At 43.0% G+C, this 13820-nt stretch overlaps 1 protein-coding gene across 3 annotated transcripts in view; it reads right to left on the reverse strand.

Annotated features, from left to right (window-relative positions):
- FSD2 (fibronectin type III and SPRY domain containing 2) overlaps positions 1–13763 on the reverse strand; it is a 44775-nt gene extending 31012 nt beyond the window's left edge. For 2 of the 3 annotated variants that reach the window (XM_005221841.5, XM_015459194.3), the window contains exon 1: positions 5460–5566. The gene's annotated coding sequence lies outside the window, so the exon portion shown is untranslated. Of the gene's footprint in view, positions 1–5459; positions 5567–6766; positions 6967–13481 lie in introns of those variants that run through there. The other variant, XM_010816978.4, reaches the window with a different exon arrangement.
- Positions 13764–13820: the final 57 nt, after the last annotated feature.

A 13820-nucleotide genomic window follows, 5' to 3' on the forward strand; every position in this document is an offset into this window, starting at 1 on the left:
AAAAGATACGGGCTCCACAGTGTGCGGGTCCACCACCAGGTCCAAGGACACCTGGCCACTTCCTGGGAGGAGGAAGGGATGAATGAAGGTCACTCCCAGGGGCGGCATCACCAAGCAAGAGGCTCTGGGACTAGTGCTTTGTTCCCAAGCCCAGCATCCAGGACTTATGAAGACGGCGAGAGCCTGGATGTTCTTTGGGGTTGCTGGTAAGAACCCTGCTTACTACTAGACCGGCTGGATGGTCCTGGAATGTCCTCATCAACACAGCCTGTTGTACGGATGCGTCAAGTGAAGCAGGACACATCTCATGATAAGTCTGTATCCCAACAGAAACAAAAGCCAAGGACATACACACACACACACACACACACACACACCAGACCCAAAGGATTGCTCATTCTTCCTGGGTAGCATGTTCATTGCCAGGGACTACTTTAGCCAGGGTTTCCCTTAAAATGTCCCCAAAGTCAAAGAGTGAGGGGCTTCCCTGGTAGCTCAATGGTAAAGAATCCACCTGCCAATGCAGGAGACAAGAGTTCGATCCCTGGGTCAGGAGGATCTCCTGGAGAAGGGAATGGGAACCAACTACAGTATTCTTGCCTGGGAAATCCCATGGACAAAGGAGCCTACCGTCTATGGGGTCACAAACAGTTGAACATGACTTAGCGACTAAACAACAAGGCCAACGGGGTCGTACAACTATGGAAGCACTGCTTTGCCTTCTCCCTGGATTACGATCCATCCTAGGTCCCCACATTCATTATATGGTCAACAAAGCAATCAGAGTCTGCTGCCCGAAGGGGCTCTAGGTACTGCCTCCACTCTCCGGTGTGTCTGTGTAACTAAGCAGGATTATTCCATTGTGTGAAGGGATAGACTCTTCAATAAGTAGTGCTGGGGAAACTGGATAATCACATGTACAAGAATGAATCCTGACCCCTATCTTATGCCACTCATCAAAATAAACTCAAAATGGATTAAAGACTTAAATGTAAGAACTAAAACCACAGAAGCCCTAGAAGAATACATAGGGGGAAATTTCCACATATACACCAAAAGCACCAGCAACAAAAGCAAAAATAAACAAGTGGGACTACATCAAACTAAAAGGCTTTTGCCCAGGAAAAGAAACAATCAATAAAATGAAAAGGCAACCTATGGAATGGGAGAATATATTTGGAAACTATCTATATGATAAGGAGTTAATTTCTAAAACGTAGAAGGAACTCATACAATCCAACAGCAAAAATCCCCCAATAATTTGATTTAAAGTTGGGCAGAAGACTTAAATAGAATTTCACCTTAAATCTTACATCTTAGCATGGCTATTATAAAAAAGACAAGAGATAAGTGACACAGTGATCAAGACCATCCCCAAGAAAAAGAAATGCAAAAAGGCAAAATGGTTGTCTGAGGAGGCCTTCCAAATAGCGGGGAAAAGAAGAGAAGCTAACGGCAAAGGAGAAAAGGAAAGATACACCCATCTGAATGCAGAGTTCCAAAGAATAGCAAGGAGAGAGACGAAAGCCTTCCTCAGTGATCAATGTAAAGAAATAGAGGAAAACAATAGGATGGGAAATACTAGAGATGTCTTCAAGAAAATTAGAGATACCAAAGGAACATTTCATGCAAAGATGGCGCAATAAAGTACAGAAATGGTATGGACCTAACAGAAGCAGAAGATATTAAGAAGAGGTGGCAAGAATACACAGAAGAATTATACAAAAAAAGATTTTCATGACCCAGATAACCACGATGGTGTGATCACTCATCTAGAGCCAGACATCCTGGAATATTAAGTCAAGTGGGCCTTAGGAAGCATCACTACGAACAAAGCTAGCGGAGGTGATGGAATTCCAGTTGAGCTATTTCAAATCCTAAAATATGACGCTGTGAAAATGCTGCATTCAATATGCCAGCAAATCTGGAAAACTCAGTAGTGGCCACAGGCCTGGAAAAGGTCAGTTTTCATTCCATTCCCAAAGAAAGGCAATGCCAAAGAATGTTCAAACTACCACACAACTGCACTCATTTCACACACTAGTAAAGTTAAAAATTCTCCAAACGAAGCTCCAACAGCACGTGAACTGAGAACTTCCATATGTTCAAGCTGAATTTAGAAAAGGCAGAGGAACCAGAGATCAAATTGCCAACGTCTGCTGGATCATCTAAAAAGAAGAGTTTCAGAAAAACATCTACTTCTGCTTTATTGACTATGCCAAAGTCTTTGACTGTGTGGATCACAACAAACTGTGGAAAATTCTGAAAAAGATGGGAATACCAGACCACCTTACCTGCCTCCTGAGAAATCTGTATGCAGGTCAAGAAGCAACAGTTAGAAACAGACATGGAACAACAGACTGATTCCAAATCAGGAAAGTATGTCAAGGCTGTGTATTGTCACCCTGCTTATTTAACTTATATGCAGAGTACATCATGTGAAATGCTGGGCTGCATGAAGCACAAGCTGGAATCAAGATTTCCAGGAGAAATATCAATAACCTCAGATATGCAGATGACACCGCCCTTATGGCAGAAAGTGAAAAGGAACTAAAAAGCCTCTTGATGAAAGTGAAAGAGAAGAGTGAAAAAGTTGGCTTGAAGCTCAACATTCAGAAAACTAAGATCATGGCATCTGGTCCCATCATTTCGTGGCAAATAAATGGGGAAACAATGGAAACAGTGATAGACTTTACTTTTTGGGGCTCCAGAATCACTGCAGATGGTGATTGCAGCCATGAAATTAAAAGGCTCTTGCTTCTTGGAAGAAAAGCTATGACCAATCTAGACAGCATATTAAAAAGCAGAGACATTACATTGCCAACAAAGCTCCGTCTAGTCAAAGCTCTGGTTTTTCCAGTAGTCATGTATGGACGTGAGAATTGGACCATAAAGAAAGTTGAGCGCCGAAGACTGATGCTTTTGAGCTGTGGTGCTGGAGAAGATTCTTGAGAGTCCCTTGGACTGCAAGGAGATCAAACCAGTCAATCCTAAGGAAATCAGTCCTGAATATTCATTGTTAGGACTGAAGCTGAAGCCCTAATACTTTGGCCACCTGATGAGAAGGACTGACTCATTGGAAAAGACCCTGATGCTGGGAAAGATTGAAGGCAGGAGGAGAAGGGGATGACAGAGGATGAGATGGTTGGATGGCATCACCAACCTGATGGACATGCGTTTGATTGAGCTTTGGGAGTTGGTGATGGACAGGCAAGCCTGGCATGCTGCAGTCCATGGGTCTGACACCACTGAGTGAGTGAACTGAACTGAAGTGTGGATAAGGATGTGGAAAACGGGGGATTCTTGTCCACTGTTGGTCTGAGTGTAGTGTAGCCACTATGAAAAACAGTATGGAGGCTCCTCAAAAAATTAAAAATAAAACTATCATACAATCCAGCAATCCCATTTCCATGTATGGATCCAAAGGAAATGAAGTCATAATCTTGAAGAGATATCTGCACTCATGTTCATTGTAGCTTTCTTCACAATAGTCACGACATGTCCATCAATGGATGAATGTGTAAAGAAACACACACACACATACAATGGAAAATTATGCAGCCATTAAAGGGAAAGAATTTCAGTCAGTTGAACTGAGGTGGATGAACCTAGAGTCTCTTATACAGAGTGAAGTAGGTCAGAAAGACAAATACCATATATTAACACATATATATGGAATCTAGAAAAATGGTACTGATGAAACTATTTGCAGGGCAGGAACAGAGATGAAGACGTAGAGAATGGACTTGTGAACATGGCCGGAAGAAGAGCATGGGATGAATCTGGAGATTAGCAGTGACACATATACACTACTGTGTGTGAAACAGGTGACTCACAGGAAGCTGCTGTGTAACGTAAGGAGCTCAGTGTGGCGCTGTGAGGACCGAGAGGCGTGGGATGGGGATGGGTGGGGGGAGGCTCAGGAGAAGAGGGATGTATATACACATATATGTATATATACATATACACAAAGCAATTCTCCTCCAATTAAAAAAACTTTTTAAAGAACCAAATAAACAAATAAAAGTATTATATGGGAAATACAGCAACAATTAAAAAAAAAAGGAGGAGGAGGAGTTCTTCCACACCAGCTTTCGTCCTTTGAATGAACCAGCACAAACTGGTTTGGGAGCTTGGCAGCAAAAGGAGAAATATTGTGACACACCCCACAGTTACATTCACTTTTCCCCTTAATATCTAGACTCTTTCCATTTCTTAACAAAATATTCAGAACTGGGGGAGAGGGGAATATTAACACTAAATTGTCATTTGATAAGTGTAAAACCAAGGCTCAGAGAAATACAGTAATAAATCATAATTTATAAAAATACATTAGGGATTTCCGTGGTGGTCCAGTGGCTAAGACTCTGGACTCCCAATGCAGGGGCCCAGGTTAGATCCCTTGTTGGGGCACTAGGTCCCACGTGCCACAACTAAGACCTGGCACAGCCAAATGAATAAATAAATTAAGTAAATGTTAAAAAAATACATTAGTTGGGTAGCTTCCAGTCTATGCAATTGATCTGTAGTTAAAAAAAGAGACTTTTGCCTAAGTCTTACATAGGAGGTGTGTTCCTGCACTTTTATTAGAAAAATTCCCGATAAAAACAAGTCTTTTAACCTTTTATGGGTCATGGATATCCCTGAGAATCCACTGAAAGCTGTGAATTCTTTCCCCAAGAGTAGCCGATAAGGGCACAGATATAATTTTGTGTACAATTTGAGAAGCTCACCCATGTATCTCTTGGCAATTTCTGAGTCGAGGCTAAAGAAACCTGCTTTAAAGTGTTAGCTGTACAGTGTTTTTGTTTTTTGTTTTTAATTCTGGCAGTGTGGCAGGTGGGATCTTAGTTCCTCAAGCAAGGATTCAACCTGCGTCCCCTGCACCCTTCCCTACATTGGGAGCACAGAGGCTTAACCATTGGACCACCAGGAAGTGCCCAGCGGTACAGTTTTGCAAGATGGTTCAAATCTGCACAGCCTACACCTGAAAAGTTTCTAAGGGAGGAGGGGGATGCATAACAAGTAAAAAGTGATTATGATGCTGTTTTTCAGTATTTGAATCAAAGCTTAAAATTATGGTTTGGCAGCATACACATGCAGATTAAAATAAAAGGTATTTATCAACCTGATACCATAGCCAAATGGTATCCACATTCAAGGTTCCAAACTGTTCTGACAAATGGACCCCTACACTAAAAATACCCTAAGGACACCCTGCAAGAACCACTAGCTTCTCTCTGTCTGCATCTGAGGCTTTCACGCCCTGTACTGAGGCCACATTCTTGAATCCTTGCTATAAGAAGGCACAGGAAACGTTCACATTGTTTACTGCAATGTACACACATCTGCGATTTAAGACGACATCTCTTCCCACCTAAAGGAAGACATTGTGGCACTAAGTTACTGGGTTTCTAGTAAACATTTTGCATTAGAAGAATGACTACACAAAAACTTGCCTGCTAAGTTAAGGATCCATAAAGTCTTCTTTTAACTTGGAGGCTGTGGTAACTGCTAGAAACTGCATTCGCGTTCAGCAGGCTTTCCCTCCTGGTGACCTCTGCGTGCCCAGCAAGCTGCCCCTGCCCGTTTTAGCCACAGTTCTACAAGTGGTGAAGGTGATGGTAACATGAGCTGGCTCCGGCTGCAAATAGCAACAGGCCTGCCATGAGTGAAAGCCCAAATATAGACCTGCCCACTGCTGACCGCTCAAGTGTCACCAGCAGAAGTTACATGCTGTCCCCTGAATTACTTCCATTACCGTGGGGACTGGAGTCTGGTGCCTCCATGGAGGGGATTCAGATGTCTAGTCATGTATAGAGGGTGGAGGGCTGTCACAGCAAGGGCAGGAGGCTGGCTGCAGGCCACAAAGAAGAAGAGGACTTCTGGGAGCCCCCAGGTATCCACCTGGCCTGAGGGGCTTTACCCAGAGTCTTTTCAACAAGCGCAACTCCGAAGGTAATCAAACACAACTTAGTTTTTTTCTCCCACAATTCCTTGAACATTTACTCATGTATTCTCCTCTCAGGATAGAAATCCAGCACACCGGGGACTTCCTGCTCCCTCTTAGGTAACACAGTCCTAGGGTCATTTGAAGGCATAGTCTCCATTCAGTAACAGAAGGTACAGTCCAATATGTTAATTAAAAAGTCAAAGTTAGTTTGGACTTTTCAGGCGGCACTAGTGGAAAAGAACCTGCCTGCCAATGCAGATGGAGGAGATGTAAGAGTCGTGAGATCAGTCCCTGGGTTGGGAAGATCCCCTGGAGGAAGGAATGGCAACCCCCTGAAGTATTCTTGCCTGGAAAATCCCATGGACAGAGGAGCCTGGTGGGCTACAGTCCACAGGGTTGCAAAGAGTAGGACATGACTAAGGTGACTTAGCATCTAGCACAACACACAAAATTAGTTTGGCCAGCATCAAAATCTCCGTTCCCCAGCTGAGGCCTCTGCAGCTAGAAATCTTCTTTTTCTCCCTGTACCTCCTCCCAAAGCTGCTGGTTTGTTCGCCAGGGGCAGGAGGCGATAACGTGATAAGGCAGCACCTATCTGAGCTAATGCCGCCGAGGGTGGATGCTAGCTTCTGCTTCTCTGGGGCAGACACTCAGATCACTCTGAGCTTTTCTACACCTCTGGGAACCCATGATGCTCTCCCCTGGAGTTCCCACCGCCAGGCTGAGAACCCCTCTATTTCAGGGGGTCCCTTGTACTCCTCCTCCAGGCTCTGGGGGGCCACCCCTAAGATTCCTCAAATGAGGTCTCCTCACCCATGCAGCTGGTTCTCTCAGGCAGGATCCAGGTACCTCCTTGCTGGCTCAGTGGTCCAGCTGGCCCACATTTGGATCTTGGGATGCAGGCTCCATCCTTGGTCCTGGCAAACTCTGGGATGCAGACACTTCCAATGCAGCCACTCCACCAGCTCAGCCACCAGAACTGCCAGGAAATACAGCCTCTTTCCTCTGGCCACCTGCAGGAAATACAGCAAACTCTCTGAAGGGTCCTGTTTTTGAAGACCCCTCACAGGGCTTAGGGGTAGAGGGTAGGATTTCCAATACCGCCCCTGCCCCGCCAGTCCAACCACAGCTCTCTCCAGAAAAATTGCTCCACTAGTCTCCCTCCCAGTCACCCTCTCTTCTTCACTCTGATCCCTTTTAATTTTTTTCCATTGGTGCAGAGTTCTGGACCATTTCCTTTAAAAGTCTGCATGTGGTGATTTGATCTTAGAATTTGACATCTATTGCTTTTTTAAACCTTAATCAAAATTTTATTTTAAAAAACATTGTTACTGCCAAGTATCTATATGCCAAAAATATTGGATGCAAATAAAACATCAAAAGCAAAAGATTTGAAAGAATAAATTATGCAAAGATGCATGTACTCTAAGAAGGTTCACCACAGCATTATCTCTATTGACAGAAAATTGAAGTTAATCTATTTCTACCAAAACAGAATCATTTAAATAAATCACAATAATGTCAACTCAGTATTGGCAAGTATTAAAATAATGATGTAGATACCTATTTTTTAAATGTGGAAAATGCTCACAATATATTTGTAGAAAGAGTAGAAAGTAGAAAGACTATGCAAAATATTAGGGACAGGGGTGTACCTATGGCTGATTCTTATTGATGTATGACAGAAAACTACAAAATTCTGTAAAGCAGTTATCCTTCAATTAAAAAAATAAATTAAAAAAGAGTATGCAAAATATTTGGAGAAGGCAATGGCAACCCATTCCAGTACTCTTGCCTGGAAAATCCCATGGACAGAGGAGCCTGGTAGGCTGCAGTCCATGGGGTCGCTAAGAGTCGGGCACAACTGAGCGACTTCACTTTCACTTTTCACTTTCATGCATTGGAGAAGGAAATGGCAACCCACTCCAGTATTCCTGCCTGGAGAATCCCAGGGACAGAGGAGCCTAATGGGCTGCCGAATATGGGATTGCACAGAGTCGGACACGACTGAAGCGACTTAGCAGCAGCAGCAGCATGCAAAATATTATTACAGTATAAAACCACCTGATGCAAAGAACTGACTTATAGGAAAAGACCCTGATGCTGGGAAAGATTGAAGGCAGGAGGAGAAGGGGACGACAGAGGATGAGACGGTTGAATGGCATAACCAACTCAATGACAAGCTCCAGGATTTGGTGATGGACAGGGAAGCCTGGTGTGCTGCAGTCCATGGGTTCGCAAAGAGGTGGACATGACTGAGTGACTGAACTGAATAAATATATATACACACACAAAGTGAAAGCAAGGTTTACGTCTTCTGAGTTATATTACTTTTATCTTTTTATCTCTGATGTGTCCATTTTATAATAATTATATTTACCATGTGCTACTTTTAAAAAGTCTTTATTTCCTGTTTTAAATAGTATATAGTGTTTGACTTAGAAAAAACAAATACTACAAAAGAACCAAAAAATAAAGTGAATGTAAACCAGTCATAGGAGAAGGCAATGGCAACTCACTCTAGTACTCTTGCCTGGAAAATCTCATGGACGGAGGAGCCTGGTAGGCTGCAGTCCATGGGATCGATAGGAGTCGGACATGACTGAGCAGCTTCACTTTCACTTTTCAGTTTCATGCATTGGAGAAGGCAATGGCAACCCACTCCAGTGTTCTTGCCTGGAGAATCCCAGGGACGGGGGAGCCTCATGGGCTGCCGTCTATGGGGTCGCACAGAGTCAGACACGATTGAAGCAACTTAGCAGCAGCAGCGAACCAGTCATACATCCTGGTAACAACAATTATTAGGTTTGGTGTATACTTATCTGTATTTTTTCTAAGAATATATACATTTATTCCCCTCACATGAAATAAAAATTGTAGAAAGCCTGCTAATTTCATTTTGAAAAAGCAAATAATTTAGAAAGACTAATAGAAATGATAAAATAATATAAAAAATACAGTTAAAAGACATTCTATAAAGAATATACACGGGCTTCCCTGGTGGCTCAGTGGTCAAGAATTCGCCTGCCAATGCAGGAGACATAGGTTTGGTCCCTGATCTGGGAAGATGGCACTTGCCACAGAGCACTAAACCCATGCAGCAAAACTATTGAGTGTATGCTCCAGAGCCTGGGAGCCACAACTACTGAGCCCATGTGATACAACTACTGAAGCCCGCTTGCCCTAGAGCCAGTCCTCTGCAAAAAGAGAAGCCACCACAGTGAAAAACCAGGGTGCCGCAACTAGAGAGCAGCCCCTGCTCATTGCAACTAGAGAAAAAGTCCACTCAGCAATTAAGACTCAGCACTGCCAACAAGTAAATTAACTAAATTATTTTTTAAAAGAATATACAAAAAGATATTAAAACAGACCAGTTCAGTTCAGTTCAGTCATTCAGTCATGTCCAACTCTTTGTGACCCCATAGACTGCAGCACACCATGCTTCCCTGTCCATCACTACTCCCGGAGCTTACTCAAACTCATGTCCATTGAATCGGTGATACCATTCAACCACCTCATCCTCTGTCGTCCCCTTCTCCTGCCTTCAATCTTTCCCAGCATCAGGGTCTTTTCAAATGAGTCAGCTCTTCGCATTAGGGGGCCAAAGTATTGGAGTTTCAGCTTCAGCATCAGTCCTTCCAAAGAATATTTAGGACTGATTCCCTTTAGGATTGACTGGTTGGATTTCCTTGCTGTCCAAGGGACTCTCAAGAGTCTTCTCCAACACCACAGTTCAAAAGTATCAATCTTTGGCCCTCAGCCTTCTTTATGATCCAATTCTCACATCCATACGTGACTACTAGAAAAACCATAGCTTTGACTAGATAGACCTTTGTTGGCAAAGTAATGTCTCTGCTTTTTAATATGCTGTCTAGGTTGATCATAGCTTTTCTCCCAAGGAGTAAGCACCTTTTAATTTCATGGCTGAAATCACCATCTGGAGTGATTTTGGAGCCCCCAAAAATAAAGTCTGTCACTGTTTCCATTGTTTCCCCATCTATTTGCCATGAAATGATGGGATCAGATGCCATGACCTTAGTTTTCTGAATGCTGGGTTTTAAGCCGACTTTTTTACTCCCTTCTTTCACTTTCATCAAGAGGCTCTTTAGTTCTTCTCCACTTTCTGCCATAAGGGTGGTGTCATCTGCATATCTGAGGTTATTGATATTTCTCCTGGCAATCTTGATTCTGGCTTGTGCTTCATCCAGCCCAGCATCTCACATGATGTACTCTGCATATAAGTTAAATAAGCAGGGTGACAACACACAGCTTTGACGTACTTCTTTGGCCACCTGATGTAAAGAACTGACTCACTGGAAAAGACCCTGATGCTGGGAAAGATTGAAAGCAAGAGGAGAAGAGGAAGATAGAGGATGAGATGTTTGGATGGCATCACCGACTCAATGGACATGAGTTTGAGTAAACTCGGGAGTTGGTGATGGACAGGTAGGCCTGGCGTGCTGCAGTCCATGTGGTTGCAAAGAGTTGGACACAACTGAGCGACTGAACTGACTGAGATGTTTTTGTGGAACTCTCTTGCCTTTTCTATGATCCAATGGATGCTGGCAATTTGATCTCTGGTTTCTCTGCCTTTTCTAAATTCAGCCTGAACATCTGGAATTTCACAATTCACGTACTGTTGAAGCCTGGCTTGGAGAATTTTGAGCATTACTTTACTAGCGTGTGAGATAAGTGCAATTGTGCAGTAGCTTGAACATTCTTTGGCATTGCCTTTCTTCTGGATTGGAATGAAAACTGATCTTTTCCAGTCCTGTGGCCACTGCTGAGTTTTCCAGATTTGCTGGCATATTGAGTGCAGCATTTTCACAGCATCATCTTTCAGGATTTGAAATAGCTCAACTGGAATTCCATCACCTCCACTAGCTTTGTTCGTAGTGATGCTTTCTAAGGCCCACTTGACTTCACATTCCAGGATGTCTGGCTCTAGGTGAGTGATCACACCATCGTGGTTATCTGGGTCATGAAGATCTTTTTTGTATAGTTCTTCTGTGTATTCTTGCCACCTCTTCTTAATATCTTCTGCTTCTGTTAGGTCCATAGCATTTCTGTCCTTTATTGTGCCTATCTTTGCATGACATATTCCCTTGGTACCTCTAATTTTCTTGAAGAGATCTCTAGTATTTCCCATTCTATTGTTTTCCTCTATTTCTTTACACTGATCACTGAGGAAGGCTTTCTTCTCTCTCCTTGCTATTCTTTGGAACTCTGCATTCAGATGGGTGTATCTTTCCTTTTCTCCTTTGCCGTTAGCTTCTCTTCTTTTCCCAGCTATTTGGAAGGCCTCCTCAGACAACCATTTTGCCTTTTTGCATTTCTTTTTCTTGGGGATGGTCTTGATCATTGCCTCTGGCACAATGTCACAAACCTCCGCCCATAGTTCTTCAGGCACTATCAGATTTAATCCCTCGAATCTATTTGTCACTTTCACTGTATAATTGTAAGGGATTTGATTTAGGTCATACCTGGATGGTCTAGTGGTTTTCCCTACTTTATTCATTTTAAGTCTGAATTTGGCAATAAGAAGTTCATGATTAGAGTCACAGTCTGCTCCTGGTCTTGTTTTTGCTGACTATATAGAGCTTCTCCACCTTTGGCTGCAAAGAAAATAATCAATTGGATTTAGATATTGACCATCTGGTGATGTCCATGTGTAGAGTCTTCTCTTGTGTTGTTGGAAGAGGGTGTTTGCTATGACCAGTGCTTTCTCTTTGCAAAATTCTGTAAATCTTTGATCGGCTTCGTTTTGTACTCCAAGGCCAAATTGCCTGTTACTCCAGGTATCTCTTGACTTTTTACTTTTGCATTCCAGTCCCCTATAATGAAAATGACATCTTTTTTGGGTGTTAATTCTAGAAGGTCTTGTAGGTCTTCATAGAACCATTCAACTTCAGCTTCTTCAGTATTGCTGGTCAGGGCATAGACTTAGATTACTGTGATATTGAATGGTTTGCCTTGGAAATGAACAGAAATCATTCCATCATTTTTGAGATTGCATCCAAGTACTGCATTTTGGACTCTTTTGTTGACTATGATGGCTACTTCATTTCTTCTAAGGGACTTTTGGTGGAGAGTTCTGACAAAATGTGGTCCACTGGAGAAGGGAATGGCAAACTACTTCAGTATTCTTGCCATGAGAACCCAAAGAACAGTATGAAAAGGCAAAAAGATAGGACACTGAAAGATGAACTCCCCAGGTCGGTAGGTGTCTAATATGCTACTGGAAATCAATGGAGAAATAACTCCAGAAAGAATGAAGAGATGGAGCCAAAGGAAAAACAATACCTAGCTGTGGGTGTGACTGGTGATGAAAGTAAAGTCCGATGTTGTAAAGAGCAATATTGCATATGAACCTGGAATATTAGGTCCATGAATCAAGGCAAATTGGATGTGGTCAAAAAGGAGACGGCAAGAGTGAACATCGACATTTTAGGAATCAGTGAACTAAAATGGACTTGAATGGGTGAATTTAACTCAGATGACCATTATATCTGCTACTGAGGTTAAGAATCCCTTAGAAGAAACAGACCTGAATTGTAAGTAAATCATATTAGCTAACGTGATACATTAAAAAATAGTTTGAGGGAAAATAAATCACTTCAGCTAAAAGGTTGTCTCTCCAAATGACAACCAGAGCAGCTGTTAGGAATCCAAGACCCAGAGCCCCTTTGGTATTAAAGGGAGGGACTTTCAGATAGAGGCAATTTTATCTTCAAGCTACTTTCCTAGAGTCTCCTGGTTACCTTGGGGCTAGATCATCTGCCTTGGGATTGTCTTCAGCCTGGGAGATGCCCTAACCATAGTTTCAGCCTGGCCCTGTTTTTCTTTGCCAGGGGGAAGGATCATTGTTGGAAATCTGATTCCAGGCTTTCCTAGCTCAAAAACTTCAACAATCCCTTCACTGGTTCCTGAATCAAACTTTCGCAAACCTTGTTTAGATGAAGGGCTTCTTCCCTGCTCCCTGAGCTTTTTGTTCCTTCCCCTCTGTCCTCCAACCCCAATACCACTCTAGCAGCTCTCGCAGGATGGGAGCTGACACGTACTGTATTTCCATCTACACTGTACATTTCCTAGATAGAGACCAGTGCTGCCTTATTCCTTGTTGTATGAACAGGTTCAGCTCCAACCCACACTCCATCCCCACCTGAAAGTACATCACCCCATCTCCTTAAACAGGTCTTCAATAGCCAGGTGGTCTGAAGCATCTGAATTGCCTGATTGTCTGGGTATCTTAAGAAAAGTTTCTTTTCTGGATCTCAGTTTCCTTATCTCTAAAATGACAAGTTAGAACATGGATTGTATTTAAACATGTTGGTTGGGAGCTGGAAGGATTTGAAGATGGAGGTATCTTTTTTCTTTTTTGGGGGGGCATGCCCCCTTCGTGCCCAGCCTCCCCAAACATTATACATTGCATAAAAGCTTGCTGAATTGATACCAACAAACTTGTGGCTTCTACCTAGTGCCTGGCACTTACGCCCTCAACAAGTAACTATTAAGTTTAATGTTTTACCTCACCATTCTTGAGCTCAGGAACGATGTATTCACTAGGGCCCCGATGATAGAAGACCAAGTCAACGGTTTTCCGTTCTCAAGAGGCTCACAGTTTAGTGTAGGAGGCTAAGACAACAACTAGTTCGTTTAACAAATATTTTTTCAATGTCAGTGTGTACACAGGTGGAAAAGGTGAGGCAAGAGTGGTAATCCCAGAATCCGGACGAGGTTGCGACATTGATTGACTCCGAGCGGCGACCTCCTGACCATTTCATTGGTTGTCGCAAACCCTCTCATCCAACCAATCGCGGAAGCGTTGTTGGAACCTCCCAGGCAGCAGACAGCCAATCAAAAGTGC

The sequence above is a fragment of the Bos taurus genome, chromosome 21 (assembly GCF_002263795.3).
Source record: "Bos taurus isolate L1 Dominette 01449 registration number 42190680 breed Hereford chromosome 21, ARS-UCD2.0, whole genome shotgun sequence".
Classification (NCBI taxonomy): domain Eukaryota; kingdom Metazoa; phylum Chordata; class Mammalia; order Artiodactyla; family Bovidae; genus Bos; species Bos taurus.